A 15624-nucleotide genomic window follows, 5' to 3' on the forward strand; every position below is an offset into this window, starting at 1 on the left:
CGACAATTTAAATGGCACTTCAAAATATTTTTAGGAGAGGGAAAACTGGACATTACTTTAGTACAGAAGGAATTCCTGGTTGTGTTATTTTTCTTCCTGGCATTCAGGGGAAATGTTAGAGAACTATGCAGAAAAGTAAGTGCTCTCAGTTAGAATCTGAGTGGTCAACGGGTTAAATTACAGGTTTAATAGAGCTTTCTGGTTCAAACCCTGAGTTTCCAGCCCTCCTTGTACTCCATTCTTTGGAGCAAATTCTGCAGCTGGTGATATCACAGCTGACTTTAGGTATTTATTTATCACTCTGGAAAAAGGCGTCCCTGTTCAGTTATAACATTTAATCTGCCTTTTACCATAATACGAATAAGAACTTTCTCATAGTCACCATTATGTTAAAAAAAGACACCTAGACAAAGCAAGACAGGAACAATGGCAAGGTAAAAAAGATTGTTCCAAGTGCATACAGCTCTAGGGACAACAACTTTACAACTACAGTTTAGCCAGGAAATGTGTTTCCCGTAGACTGTCATAAATGGGACCTGAGAACATCACAGATGAGGTCTACAATAACAATGAGCCTCATACACCTAACAAAGACAACCTTTTGCAACCTTTTGCAATCTCCAGTACATTTTAAACTCTATCCTGCTGCTGAATCATATATGCAAGTCATGTTTTATGTGCTGATGGACTGCTTGTTCTGATGTTGACTCGAGTCCGATTTCTGTTTTACAAATAAAAATGCACACTAGCAAAGGGGATAAACAACTTCCTTTCTTCTTGGATCAAAGGGTAAAGCCTGAGGAGCATGCCTTAGTCCAACACCATGCAATCCAACAAGGGCTGAATCAAGTTGGATTCTGCTAGGAGCTTAAGAGCCGCGCACCACTCTGTTGCCAAAAACACAACCGCACCCTTCCGACTGGGGATCTGCTGGGATGGAAACTCAGGTCCTGCACACAGGGAATCAGGCTAATGAAAGGTGTCAGCAAGATGTCACTTCGATTCAGACGCGCGCTGTCGGTGGCCCGGGTGTCGATCACAGCGACACAGGATTTAAAAAACAGACGCGAAAACTGGCAGGCAGGAGCTACAACGTGGGCTGTTTTTCCACGAAGCAGCCTCCTGACCTTTCGGAGAGTTCGGCTTCACCTGAGGGAGAGAGTGAAAGGCGTGTGGTGGTCTTCAAACAGCTCTTTGAGTCTTTTGGCCACATCATAAAAACACAGCAGTAAAGAACAACTGGGCACCTCTCTTCAAACATTCTCAAAATGGCAGGCCAAGGTTTAGAGTGAACTGCTCTCAGCTCTGCCTGGGTGGTCCTTCCAGTGTGAAGTGGAGGCTGATTAGCTCAGGGAAGTGCTAGTAATGTCTCATTTCTGCCACCCAGCTTAACTTTCCTCTAGATTGTGGGAGTCTCACAATGTCAGGCTGAACACTTGGAACTCCTTGCCCAAGACTCAATGGGCTACACCCGGGATCAGGATTTATTTAGAAAAAGAAATGAAATGCTGATCCTGTCTCAGCACCCATCCTCTACTCTCACTGATGGCATTCCTGCAACAAAGCAAGCCGACAAAGTTCTCTGTGAGTTAGGAGGGAAGACAGGCAGTGAGTAGTACACCATGGGTGGGTCTGTCAATATTACAAGAGCCCCCTGCTGGGAAAAGGTTAGCAGACCATCTGACACAGCTGACAGGAGCCAAAAATTGGCACTAGCCCCCCCAACCCATGCCCCTCACCCCTCCTTTCTGCCACCAGGAGGCGATCCCCGCCCCCCACCAGCCCCCATCTCCCTCCCCCCACCTCCCATCAGATCGACCGCCGACCCTCGATGGAAACGCCGACAAGATGGCGTCCAGGATAAAAGCAGAACAGCTACAGCCCCGCCCCTCGCGGTCCGTCTGCGGCCTTGGCCTCGCTCGAAACAAAGCAGCGGTGGGACCTTCCTCCCCGCGCTGACATCCCGGAGCCCCTTCCCACGTGACGCAGGGGCAGCGAAGGGAAACGAGCGCAGACGGATGTCACTGGGATTGGGGCGATCATCTGAGGGATCTGCCTCTCCTCCTGACAGGGCAGGAGCACTAATTACTTGTTTAACGCTCAGGGTACTGTGAGTGATTAGGGCTGACACTGGAGGTCCTACGCGTATATCACTGTATGAGTTCAGGTGGGGAGCTGCGTCAGCAGGCGTAGGCTGCAAAGGAACAAGTCATAGGTTTATTCCAGGCTGAAAAAAGAAGAAAGACAACACAACGTTTCGGCTGTGGAGCCTTCTTCGGGTGTCATAGCCGAAAACGTGTTTTCTGTCTTCTCTTTTCAGCATGGAATAAAGCTATTACTTGTTCCTTATCACTATATTAGACATGCACACATGCACACACACACGCACATGCACACACACATGCATGTGCCCAGTAACTATTGGCAGCAGAGGGGCACAGGGCTTGGCAGTGCTGGGGCCCTGGGTTCAGTCCTGGAGCTGGGTACTTACCTGCATAGAGTGGGCATGTTCTCCCTGTGTTCAAAGACACACTGGTAGGATAATCGGCTGCTGGGAAATTTAGCCCCAGCTGTGTGTGGGTTTGTGTTTGTTTGTGTGCCCTGCGATGGACTGGTGTTGCTTCCAGGGTGTATCCTGCCTTGGGCCCCTCGCCTGCAGCGTGGCCCCCCTAAAAATAAAGGGATAGGCTCTGGTTCCCCCACGACCCTGAACTGGATGAAGCGGTTAGAAAATTGTTGGATGGTCAAGACATTTTGCTGATTCTATATACAATACAACAAGAATCAAAACTACACCATTAACTGGTAGGTCCCCTGCAGTTACAGATGAAAAAGAACAAGACTGATCATCTCAGGGTATTGTGATAAACTGTACAAATGAATATGTAACAGACAAGTCCAGTTTATAATATTGCAGTTTTTTTAATCCATGCTTGCTCTGTCACTGCCTCACATGCAGGAATCTAAAAGCAGCTAACAGATAGATGTCACATTACAGCCCAGACAATTGTGAATCACAGCCCACTGAGTTCCAGCAACTGTGTTGTTTTTAAGGAGCAAAATGTCACTGAGCAATGAACATGCTCCAGATGCATGTGTAATAGGGTCAGGCAAGGGGTCACCTTGAAGACATATCACTTTCTGAAGAGCCTCACAGCCAGTGCTCAACAGCGTGGCACACAAGTCTGTGCTGTCTGCACAGAAGGAGCTCACCTGTAATAAGGAAGGGTGCTTTGGGAGGCTATGCTGAGACGCTGAAGTTCAGTGATCATCATTGCGCAGGGGACAAACTTTTTTGTAAACCCTGGTGTTTGGAAGCACCAAATGTTGTAAGACTCAAATCTATGGTAAAGGAGTCCTGTACTGTCCTCAGGGCATCCTCCTGTTTGAGCCGTTCATATTCTGACACGTCTCCTGCAGGAGCAGCACGCCTCGCACTGATGTCACTGCCAGAGTTACTGCCAGGCTGAGTCTCCTGGCTGCCCGATACCCAGCCTGCCCTGGCAGGGCTCTGCCTTTCACGCAGAGCCACCTGGGGAGCTCTGCTCACACTCGTACACGGCATGACCCGGGTTCGAGTCAGAGAGCTCCGTCTGCTCTCCCAGCCAGTGCCCCTCTCAAGCCTCTCAGCTGACATATTCACGACCTGCACTCTGTACAACAAACCTAAAAACTCAGCATTCAGCGCCATCTGCCGCTTGAAAGAACATGTGGCTGGGAGTGATCTCACGCTGTCAACATTAGCAAGATGAAGCAAACAACATCATTTATTAGATACAATTGACCAGATAAAACTTGACATTTTTTGCTTAGAGCTGTTTCATAGTTCCTTAATAAAGCAAACCCACCCCCAATTAAGTACGGCATAAATCCACTAGTTAATTTATTCCATTAATCGATACATCAAGTATGGCCTGGTGGCACAGTGGGGAGCATTGCTGCCTTGCAGCTCTGGGGCCCTGGGTTCAATTTCTGGGGTGTTATCTGTGTGGAGTTCGCATGTTCTCCCTGTGGATTTCCTCCAGGTGCTCCAGTTTCCTCCCACAGTCCAAAGACATATGGTTACTGGCTTCTGCAACCCTGTATTGGGTAAAGTGGTTAGCAAATGGATAAATAAATCAAATAGCTAAAAACAACACATTTAGGTGCTGTTCACCATCGTCTTACCAACATACAGATCCAGCAACACTTGGCCAGCTAGCAACAAATTTAAGCTAGTAATACAATGCCAAGGTATGTTTTGCAGCTCGGAGGTACCTCATAAATTGCACGTGCCAAGTGTAAATATGTGTAATGTGTTTCACAGCTGGAGCCAGGCACAACAATCTTCAGATCTAAACAAACTCTTTTGCTGGGAGAAAAAAACATTCTAAAAATGTGACCTCTTCACACCAGCATTTGGAAAAATAGCCATTTATTTCAGATTGGTTATGCTGGCCACCCCAGCTCTCTGATTATTCCTGTTCCCCAAGGACGCATCACTCCTGTCCGTGTGACTGTTAGGGGCTCTAAGCACCCGAGTGATAGCTTTTCAACAAATCACACCGTTAACCGCCAACATCCATATCAGGCTGCTTTCTCAGAGCTATGGGCTAAGCACTACAGCACAGTTTTTTAAAAATACAACAAAGACTTTGTCCTGGTTTAGAGTGTGTGATTATTAGTCGATTTGGACTTTAATGTATGAGGGAGAGGGCCAGAGAGCTGGAGGAACTAATACTGACCTTTGGCCTCTATTTGGTTTCTGACCATGGTCAGCGTCCAGGACTGACCACTGTGGTTTGTGTACATTATATTTCCTCTTTTCTCACACTCCTTAATCATTTTTCTATTATACAGAAGAGATTCAGAATATTTCCCATAGGCTGCATTTACTTAATAACGAGGACAGACACTGGGTAGAGTGGTACAACAGAAATAGATTTATTACACCAGATTCCGATTGTGCAATAAATTAACTTGATCTGATTATGTCTATTAACGAGAAAGAAAAGTGATGGAAACTGATGCATTCATAACAAATGACGTAATACAATGATAATACTGAAAACACAGGAACTGCAGACAATGGAAACTAACCCATTCCCTTGGAAGCAATCTTTTTCAAAACTTGTTTCTGATTTTTCTTTGTCTTTTACTACAAGGTGAATTTTCCTGCATCTTTCTGCTGTGGCTGTACTTACGAAGTCAGACCTCTTTCACCTGAATTTACTTGAGCACAGCTGAAATCAATCTTATTGACTGGCTGATTTAGATGAGGTCTCTAGTGCTTCAGATATGCCTTTAATTTTAAGTAGTGCAAAGGACAGAGAGCATGTAGCCACTCACAATCAATTGCTTGGAGTCTTTTTAGAGGTTTATCGTTGGTTATGTTTATTCTTTTTTTAGAACCACCAATTATTTTTATCACCCTACAGCTTGCCACTGGCAGCCCACTGGAGCTCAGCAGGTGGGAGCCTGCCCAGTGCCTGGATGGGAGACTCCTGGGAAAGCTAAGGTTGCTGCAAAGGGTTCAAACACCCTGCAGCTGCCTTGTGGCTCCCCCTTAACTAACGGCAAAGTTCCGGCTATGGATTTGTGAGATTTCAGTGGGGTTAAAAGCTCTCCAGAGGCACCCCCACTCCATGCCCATCATGTACCTGAGGCAGGGGGATTTTCCCAGTTTTCACCTGCTGACGAACCTTCAGCGCAGCGACAGCGCAGTGCCGTCAACCAGAAACTCATCCTCAGCGTGAGAGAGCAATGGAATATAGTAGCATTTCCACTTCTCATCACTTCCAAAAACACCCCCCCCCCCCAAACCCCTTTCCCCTTTTATACACCTTTTACATTCAAAAGGCAGAGACATCCTGCCGTCCTGGTGCAAAGAAACACAAGGGACACACAGAACAGCAAGATGACACAAATGAACCACCAGCACCCCCTGCCAGCTGGGGTTTCTCAATGTCCTGACAAATTCCCTCCGCAGGAGAGGGATGAGGACTGCCATTAAACTAACCTGCTAGTGCTGGAAAGGCCTTGTTCCTGGGAAACGCCACTTGATATGTGGAATATCTAGAGTTTTTCCTGTCTCATTAAAACGAACTGTGTTGCAGACACACACACCCACAGCAGGCCCAGTCTTCCCAGGAGCCAACTAACTTACTGTACCAGCCCGTTTCTGAATGGTGGGAGGAAACCAGAGCTCATGGAGGAAACTCACGTGAACACGGGGAGAACATCCAAACTCCACCCAGACAGCACCCCAGGAATTGAACCCAGGGCCCCAGCGCTTCTGTGCTGCCATTAGCATTGATGCGAAGCTTCCCAAAATAACTGCACTGCTGCCGCTGGGGTTTTCACAGTCACCCTTGAAGCAGGTGTCCTTCTCATTTCAACTAACGCCTGTAGGCGCATGGCAACTGCCGAGACTGCTGCACTGCTTCTTGACTGAACTGCCAGAGATCGCGAGCGTCCATTTCCTTCATCTGCACACTCGTTAGCACGCCGGGCTGAATTGGAAAGCGACACAAAATATGTATATTGGCGCTACAGTCCTACTGAAACATTACATTGTAAATAGAACACTGGAGAAGGTATGGTCTGATTTTGAAAGCAATTCATAATTTGGAGAAAACACTTCTTATGGAGGAGAACTCCATAAAGGTTTTATAACAAAGCTTTTTCAACACTGAATAATATTTGTTATGTGGGTCCAACTGCGTCACCCCCAGAATTTAGGCTGTGGTATAACTTGCTCTCAGCCTGGGGGATAGTGTCTCTGGGAAAGCTCTTGTTGGGGCTGACTTCAGTTAGTCCTCTGTGACAACAGAGGTTTTTTTTACCTGCTCTGGTCTCAGAAAAACCCTTCTGCAGTCTGTCCTCACACTGGGGTCTCTCTCAGCAGACTTTTCTCCCACCTTCTTGTGTTGGATCTGAACAGAGGGGCAGAAACAGTGAACGACAGCAGGGCAGCGTCAGGGACAGATCGGAGCTGAGCAGCGTTTTAGGGCTCTGTCTTTGCCAAGCTCCAGGAAGGAGAATTCGACACAATTACAAAAGCAACCAAGATTGAGGCTGCTGCTGGAAGAGGTGTTAGTGGGGCCAGCAGGGGGCGCTCACCCTGCGGTCCGTGTGGGTCCTCATGCCCCAGTACAGTGACGGGGACACCTAATGGCCTCCTAATACTCCTCATCCCTGAGCTGGCTTCATCACTCTGTTCTCCCCACTGAGAGCTGGTGTGTGGGGGGTGTTCAGGCGCACTAAGGCTGCTGTCACATCATCCAGGTGGGGCTGCACACTGGTGGGGGTGGAGGGGAGCCTCCATTACCTTTAAAGCACTTTGAGTGGAGTGTCCAGAAAGGCGCTATATAAGTGAAAGGAATTATTATTATTATTAAGATGAAGAACTGTGCACAGCTTTGGGGAGAGGTACAGATTCAGCATTAATAAAAGACGAGGCAGGCAAAGGAGATCGACTTGTGACTATTTCACCAATCCTGCCATCCAAAAAGACCGTTAGACAGTTACAAAAAAACATGAAGTGCAGCATCTGAAAACATTAAACTGTAGAAGGAGGCATCATAAAAAAAAATAACCTCCAAAACTTAAAATTCATGAAGCAAGCTGCTCACATATGATAAAATGCCTTGGGCACCTAGCTGTCCAAGGAATGGCTGTACAAGGAATATGACCTCACATGAGGTTACATAAAGAAATGAATAGCTTTCCACGCTTTTATTCAAGCCTTAACATTTACCTTAACCTTGACAGCGTTCAGTTGTACAGAGTAATGAAAAGACTGATTTGGCTAGTTTTGCAGGCCTTGGACAATTGAAGCCGAGTTCAGCAACTAAGCAGTTAAAAAGAAAAGGAACCGTACTGAGCAAACAGTCTCATCAGGCAGCAGAGTCAAAAGCTTACAATTACATTGACAATTGCACAGCAAGTAATGGAAGTAATTGGATTACAGCTGAAGCTGGGGGAGGGTCAGGGGTCACAGAGAGAGCAGCGTAACTGGACACCTTCACAGATAGCAAGGAAACACGGCAAAAAATTACAAGTTCGACTCCAGTTTCTTCTCACCTGGACACCTGTGCGCACTGGGTCCCGACAAAGTGCCTTTGTTGATGCATGCCTGAGAAGAAGGAAAAAAGACATTAAGAAACAAAACTGTCAACAGATAATTTGTGTTGTATTATCTCTTGTCGAGAGATCACCTGCTCCTTAATTAACAAAGACACACAAGCTTTTTTTTATCCAAGCCAGGAATCGTGGGCCACTTCAAATGACCAGCGTCTGAACTGGAGGCTGTGCTTCACTTGCTCGACCAATGAATCAATCCAGGGCAGTAATGGGAGCTCAACAGTGACCAAAAGGCACAAGGTCAGCACAGGGCATCTCAGGCAGCACTGGGCTAACTGCTCCTCCCAAGCCCTGACGCCCTAAGCCCCTCACCCCGGCCTCAGCTGTCGGATTTTTCCACTGCTACCCAGGTCTCATGGCCTCCTGGTTCTCCCTGTCTCTCGGCTCCAATCATCGGGTATTTGAGAAGCCATAGTAAGCCAGCAGCTATACCAGCTGGCAGCCTAGTGAAGCTCAGCAGGTGGGAGCCTGGCCAGTACCTGGATAGGAGACCTCCTGGGAAAAACTAAGGTTGCTGCTGGAAGAGGTGTTAGTGGGGCCAGTAGGGGGCGCTCACCTTGTAGTCTGTGTGGGTTCTAATGCCCCCGTATAGTGACTGGGACACTATGATGCAAAAAAGGCACCTTCCTGACTCTCCGTGTCATTGAAAATCCCAGGGCATTTCTCAAAAAGAGCAGGGGTGTTACCCTGGCTTCCTGGCCTAATTTCCCCCTGGCCTGTACCAATCATGGCCTCGTAATAGCTTCATCACTCTGCTCTCCTCCCCACTGAGAGCTGGTGTGTGGGGAGCATACTGTGAGACTTTGGCTACTGTCTCTCATCATCCAGGTGTGAAGGGGAGTCCCCAGTGCCTCTACTGTAAAAAGCTCTTCAATGGAGTGTCCAGAAAGAGCTTTTTTGAAGAAGCTCTTCAATGGAGTGTCCAGAAAGCGTAAGGAATTATTATAATGTTCTGTATTGTGCATGTAACTTGTCTTTAACAGGAAACACAAAGTCTGTAAAGAAATGAAAGTCTGTGCAAATGTCAAAACGGGCTTCCATCAAGGGTGGTTAAAGTGGAGTTTAAGCCGTTGACAATCCCATTGAACAATCTTGGACATGTGGAAGTCCAGGACAAACCACCAGGCCTCACCTTGTAGCCGATAGCACGACTGCCCTCTAGAAACAGCTGGATGAGATCCTGCGATCACCAAACAGGCTAGCTGGGCTAAAAGACCTCCTCTCAGCTGTAATGGTTCTGAGGTGTCCCTGGTCACCAGAACGGGACACCGGTTTGGAAATCCTGGTGCAGAGGGAAGCACAGCAGACTTATACTTGACATATATACTTAAGTAACTCTAAACCAACAGGACACGCTCCTGTGAGCTGTGCCTGGTTAAATCCAGTACCCAATAGGCATTTACCTCTGAGAGGGCCACACTCATCTCGTCTTCTGACTGCAGTGCGATCTCGTCTAACGGGAACCATCACAGATCAGTGGCCCTGCCTGTGGATCCTTAATCACCAGTGCTGATCGCTACCAAGGCTGCTTGCTTGTTTAGGCCGTTCCTTGCAGACGGTTTTAAAAAAATCCCGAATAAGGTCACCCCTGTCTCTTCTTGATTTTGCTCCATCTGAGGTCTAACTCATAAGCTTGTTTACTTCCACTGCTGTACAACACGCGCTTGTGAAAGTCGGAAAGGACCAGTAGGCAGGGCCACATGGGGGCAGTAGGGGGTAGAAGTAGACTGGGATAGGACTGTGCGATTCGAATGAGAGAAATTCATCAGCTGCTGGTATCAGTACAGCGGAAAGGCCAGAGGGGAAGAGGACACTCGTCCTGCTCCTTGGGTTCGATTTCCTTGTAGTCTTGTAATCAGTTCCAAAGGTTACCTGGATCTATCTTTTGGAGACGAGCAAAAAGCAGCACAGGGAGAACACGGAAATACATCAAGGAGTAGGAGGAAAAAAGGCACCACTTCACACTCATAAAGACACATTCCAGGTACTCTACACTGAGCCCAAGTCTCCTTCGGTCAGAGCGGAGCCAGTCCATCCCGCAGAGTAAAGGGCTCTGGAAAGGGCCGATTGCTTTGTTTTGCACGGTCGTGAATCTGCTACATCCTCGCAGACTCCACCCCAGGAACAGGAGCAGTATGGACAGCTCCAGTCACACAGGCACACACCAAAGGCTTGGTACTTTATTTCCTTTATTTTTCTGCATGGAAAGAAAAGGTTGCTCACGCGTATTACAGAACCGATTTGGAACTACACTTTCAAGGCAATTCACTAAAAACAAAAAAAAAAACATCCAGACCAGTATGCAGCTCTGTGTCTGGAGGCTTGCAGCAAAGGGAGGAAGCAGGAGAACAGTGCAGCGGCAGCCAGCAGGAATGTGCTGTAGTGAAAATGTTTTCCACAGCTCTCCGTGGTGAAGCATGAACTCAACCAGTTGTGTTGTGCATCTTGGGACAAAGGGGAGGAGATCTGTGTTTGGTGTGACCCCCACCTGCACAAGGGATTCTACCGTCTACATATTAGGGAACTTATTAGAGCTTACTCCAGGTTAAAAGCAAGGCCCGGCTCCGACTTCCAGGTCTGCACTCCTGTGAACGAAGCCTTCCTGTGTTTTTCTTCTTTAACTTGACAGCATCTTCTTTGGCATTCGGTTTCAGTGGGGAGGTACCACTTGGCAATAATCAAGCCTATTCGCACGGCCATATTCGCCTGTCCACGTAGGGTCAGTTCGCAACTTGCTCCCCTCACGTTGCCCCTTTGCAGAAACCGGCAGCGATGCGCGTTGGCGTTACTGAAAATAAAAAGGGGAAAACGGCCGGCGCTGGCAGGCTAGCTGTCCAGAACACCCGCCGTGGTGGAGGCGGGGGGCGGGGGGCTGGAAGAGAGCCGCTCCTGCCCCTGCTGTTCACTCCCCCCCCCCTCCTCATCAGCTGGGGGGCAGGCGAGAAGCAGGCTGAGGGACCCTCACGGGAGGGGAGCCTAACTGCCCACAACAAGCCCCCCACCTCTCCCAGGGCCTGTGGCCTGCCCTGTCACTCCAATTAAAACACAAGCCGACAGGAGAAGGGACGAGACAGGAGAGGGGGAGCGAAACTCCCTTCCCCGCCGCAGGACAATGGTGTACAGTCAGCTCAGGGCTCCAGCGTCCTTCCCCTCCCCTCTCAAAGGCCCGGGTGCAAAGAGGTGCTCGCTTCAGCTGCTGCACTGCCTGTTCGACTACTGGCCGAGAAGACTTCAGGAACACGGGCTCCGAAACGCACCTCCCGGTGATATTCCAGCCTCAGTGCTTCTAGAGCAGGTAGCTTTTCCCAACCAGCCCTCGCCCCTTTGGCCTGGAATACGCAGCACTGATCTGACAGCGAAGGAGGAATCGCTGGATTGGGGAGTCAAGACTGGAAAAGAACGTGCTTTTCCCGGGAGAACAGCAGCAGGCATGAACAGACGGGCGATAGGACAGGCGTACGCTTCTCAAGGGAGAAGATGCTGTACAACACCTTACCTACCGCAGTGTTCCAAGTCCTGGTCCTGGTTACCCACCCATCTGCTGGTTTTCATTCATTAGATCATCGAAGCCTTAACTCATCTAAGAAAGATGTTTCTGTAACTGTAGGGTTCGTGTGATGGTGGCCGATACAGAACGGATATTCTTTTTCTGGGCCTTTTATTAAGGGAACAGCTGCACTTACAACTCCATGTCCTCTCGCACTTACTTCCTGATCTCCCCCTTTCCTCATCACTCTCTCCCCCCCTACCTGATCGGAAAGCAGAGAGGCGGAGTACCGTAAACCTAGCCACCAGCTGAACCCAAGAACACTTCAAACAGCTAAACTGAACATAACGCTAACAGGACCTAAGCTTACACTTCATATACTTGCATATTGCTTTTAGGCACAGGTTTGGGATATTATTTCACTTACACAAAAAAAAATGATTAAAGCTCCAACACGTTTAAGAGCTGGGAACAAAGTTCTAATTCATCTTATATGACGTCAGTGCAGGGTTTGATTGTAACCGAGAGCTTGGCTGGAACAAAAACCAACAGGTGTGTGGGTCACCAGGGGCAGGATTGGAAAATCGCCATTGCTCCCACCCACCCACCACCAGGAAGCCACCCCTTCCCAGAGGACAGGGTACCAATCTGGTTTACCTAGCTAGCACGTCAGCAAGCGAGAGGAAAGCAGAGGACCTAGAACGAGCCACAGGGAGAACATGCAAACCCCACAGAGACAGTCACTCAGCAGTATGGCTTCACACTCTGTCTGAAGGTTCTGCACAAAAAACCCCAGGATGGGCTCTTTTCACACCTGCAGACCAGGAACACGTTCACTAAAGCCACTGCAACTGCAATGCAATGACATGCCAGAGAGACACCTCACTGGTTAGCCCACAGCCCACTTGAACCATGCAAGATGAGCTGAAGGGCGACACCGGCTGGAGCAATAAAAAAAAAAAATATATCCACCCCTCCACTATCCCACCCTCATGGCCATCTCCCTCTAGCTTATTTGCCCATGTGGAGCAAAAATGACAGGCTGAACAGGTCCGAGCGTGACCTCCGCTCTGGTGAAGCTGTCACGGCCTCACCGAGGGCAGCTGGGGGAACAGGGAGGGAGGAGGGAGGCCATGAGTGTCGGACACCCCGGGGGACAGAAACAGACAAAGGCCTCTCTGTGGCGCTCAGGTGAGATACTGGAGGTGCTCTCCAAGGGGCCTGGCCTCCCAGCAAGCCCTTTCAGCCCAAACAAGAAGGGGCTTTCAGTCTCGGAGGAGGCAGAGCACCGGCGCAGGTGACCTGCACAGGAGATCAAACTTCACAGGAGCGGAGAAGCCATTTCCCAAATTAGCTTTCTGCTCAACAATCCCGGTTTTGTGTTTTCTTCCGGTAGGGCGACAGCCCGAGGAAACACGATCTGTCTGAACTGCGACTCCTGCGACTGAAAGAGCAGGGCGAAGGAGACACTGTCTCCCCCTCGGAAAACCAGGATCGGCAGCACGGACGCGTCCCACTTCCAAACATGAGCTGTCCGCTACGGAAGTGCGTTTTGAGGAAATGCACCTGACTCACTGCAGGAATTACACTCCCCCCCCCCAACAGCCTTGGCGCGCAGCTGTGGCTGCTGAACTGGTCTGGCATTCAGAGAGGGTACAGGGCCATCAGCTCCCAGCTGCCCACCCACTGAGCCAATCAACATCTGCCAGGCTGCGAGCTCCAGTCACCACAAGCCCACGGGCGTCCAGTCGCGACGACGCTGATTAACTAGTGCCCACCTGACCCCGGGACTCCTGGCCTGATCCAGGCCACAGAGCTCAACCTGCACGCCACACAGGGACACTTACAGGGTCCAGCCCCTAGGGGGGAGCCACCACCCATCATCACACCCCGGACAGCCTAGGAGGCGACACCAGCATCACCCACGGGATAAAGCTCCGAACTTCTCCTCCGCCTCCTGCGGAGATTCATACTACAGCCTTCGGAGACCCGAGTCTCGCAGGCAAACGCAGTTTCGCAGTGCCAAACCTCAAGCAGAGTTTAAGTAAGACAAAGAGGCACTGCTGATATTTCAATTCGATTGAGGAACCTGACAGAAGAAAGTCACCAGCGTCCAACAACGTCACTCTTGAGCTGGAACCTGAAGGGGTCCAGGCCGGGAACCAGGCGACACCCTCCCCACAATCCATCAGAAGAAAGGACGGCTCCTCTGAGCTCACATCAAAAGGGGGCAATAAGCAGCACAGGGGCTGACAAATGCAGGCGTTGTAAAACTGCACGAGGTGCGAACGGCCTCCCCGCGCCCTGGCCCTGGCCCTGCTCCAGCGGGGACGGGGGGCCGAGCCCGCAGGGGCGTCCCGGGACTGCTCCCACTTTGAAAGGAAACGTCAGGTGGCCCAGGCCAGCCTGGCGCCGGACACTCCTGATTTATCTGTCCGTTTCATCACAGCGCCGCTAACCTCTTCACCTTCGGCCATTTGTGCAGCGGAGCCAGCGCTTTCAACACCAGTACATCTGCCACCCGACCCCCCCCCCAGAGCGCGTGCCGCGCGGGAACATGCTGGCAGGGCGGCGCCGGGAGGTTACAGTCCCAGCAGTTCCAGTAGGAGCCGCGGCGGCACGCGGGGGCTGCAAAGGATCAAGTAAAGGTTTAAGACTATTTACTTGTTCCCAAGTAAAGGTTTATTCCATACTGTAAAGAGAAGAAAAACCACAACGTTTCAGCTGTGGAGCCTTCGTGGGTTAAAGTACTAGCCCTCAGTCCTCCCTGTCATTGCTCACGGGACTGGTTTCAAGCACAGGGCCAGCAAACGAGACTGATCAGGAGGCTCTGTCCCATTGTGGCTCTCCCTGCTCTCAGGCCCTGTCTCTACTGTAATGGACTCTGCTCAGCGGGGAGGAAAGTGTGCGGTGAAGGCAAGCGATTGTGTTCCTCCACTGTGCATCGAGACCTTCTGCAGGTCTCTTTAGGAAATTAAAATTCAGCCCGAACACGCCCCAGTGTTACTCACGCAGCACGTCAGAGCAACAGCAGTGCCGGCATGAGGAGCATTTAAAACAGAAGAGGTAAAATCGCATTTCCCTCCTGAACGACCAGATCACAACACCTGGGGAGGTACTCTCTCCTGAGGCCCAACAACAGCAGGAGCTGAAAAACTAAACCTTCCCCCTATCCCAACTGGGAAGGGAAAAAAAAATTCTTCTCTAATTCCACACTGAGATGTGGACAAGAAAGACGCAAGGTTATGGCTGCTGAGACTGTTCCAGGTGCGAGGAACAACACCGCACAGCTGAGGGAGGCTCTGATGTAAAACCTGATGCCCTGTTTTCTACACTACAGTGTGGAATGAACCTCTCAGTTTCTTCACAGCCAGTACAGCGTCTCACTCCAACCTGCGGGGGGAAAAAAAAAATTCAACACCAGCTGGTGGCAAAGCGATACTTCCCAGCCACGCTAAATGGACACCCCTGCGCGAATAGTACGCACACCATCCCCAGCTGCAGCTTGACCAGAGGGAGAGGGGGAGCTCACTAAGGCCCCCGGCATCTGTAGGAAACAAGCTGAAGATTGTACCGATAACAGATTTAAGAAAAAAGTGAAACAGCTTCAGCAAAACGGGATGTTCACCTCAGTGAAACACACGGCCTGTCAGACACTCGAGTCCAGCAGGGCCTGCACTGCAAACACTGGCTTGCTGGCCTTTATTTTCTTAACCCCGACACGTGTTAACAGGAGTGGCAGCGGCCCATCTCGGGGCCTCCGCTAGGCTCCAGGGGCGCCTGTCGCTGTCCCGCTGTGCGCCGTCATCAGCCTCTCCCCCCCTCACCTTCAAACGCAGCTCCTCAAAAGGCCCCAGCAGGCGCAACCCTGACCCCCACCCACCCCCTGCCTTTAACCTGACAGGGACTCAACCCCAAGACACCCGCCCCCTCCACACCGATGCCCCTCTCCCAGCATTCCTCTGGCCTTTCTAACGACACGACACCACGACAAGACCCAGGGGAAACGGGAG

Source organism: Atractosteus spatula, chromosome 2 (genome assembly GCF_055471065.1).
Source record: "Atractosteus spatula isolate fAtrSpa1 chromosome 2, fAtrSpa1.hap1, whole genome shotgun sequence".
In the NCBI taxonomy this organism is placed as follows: Eukaryota; Metazoa; Chordata; class Actinopteri; order Semionotiformes; family Lepisosteidae; genus Atractosteus; species Atractosteus spatula.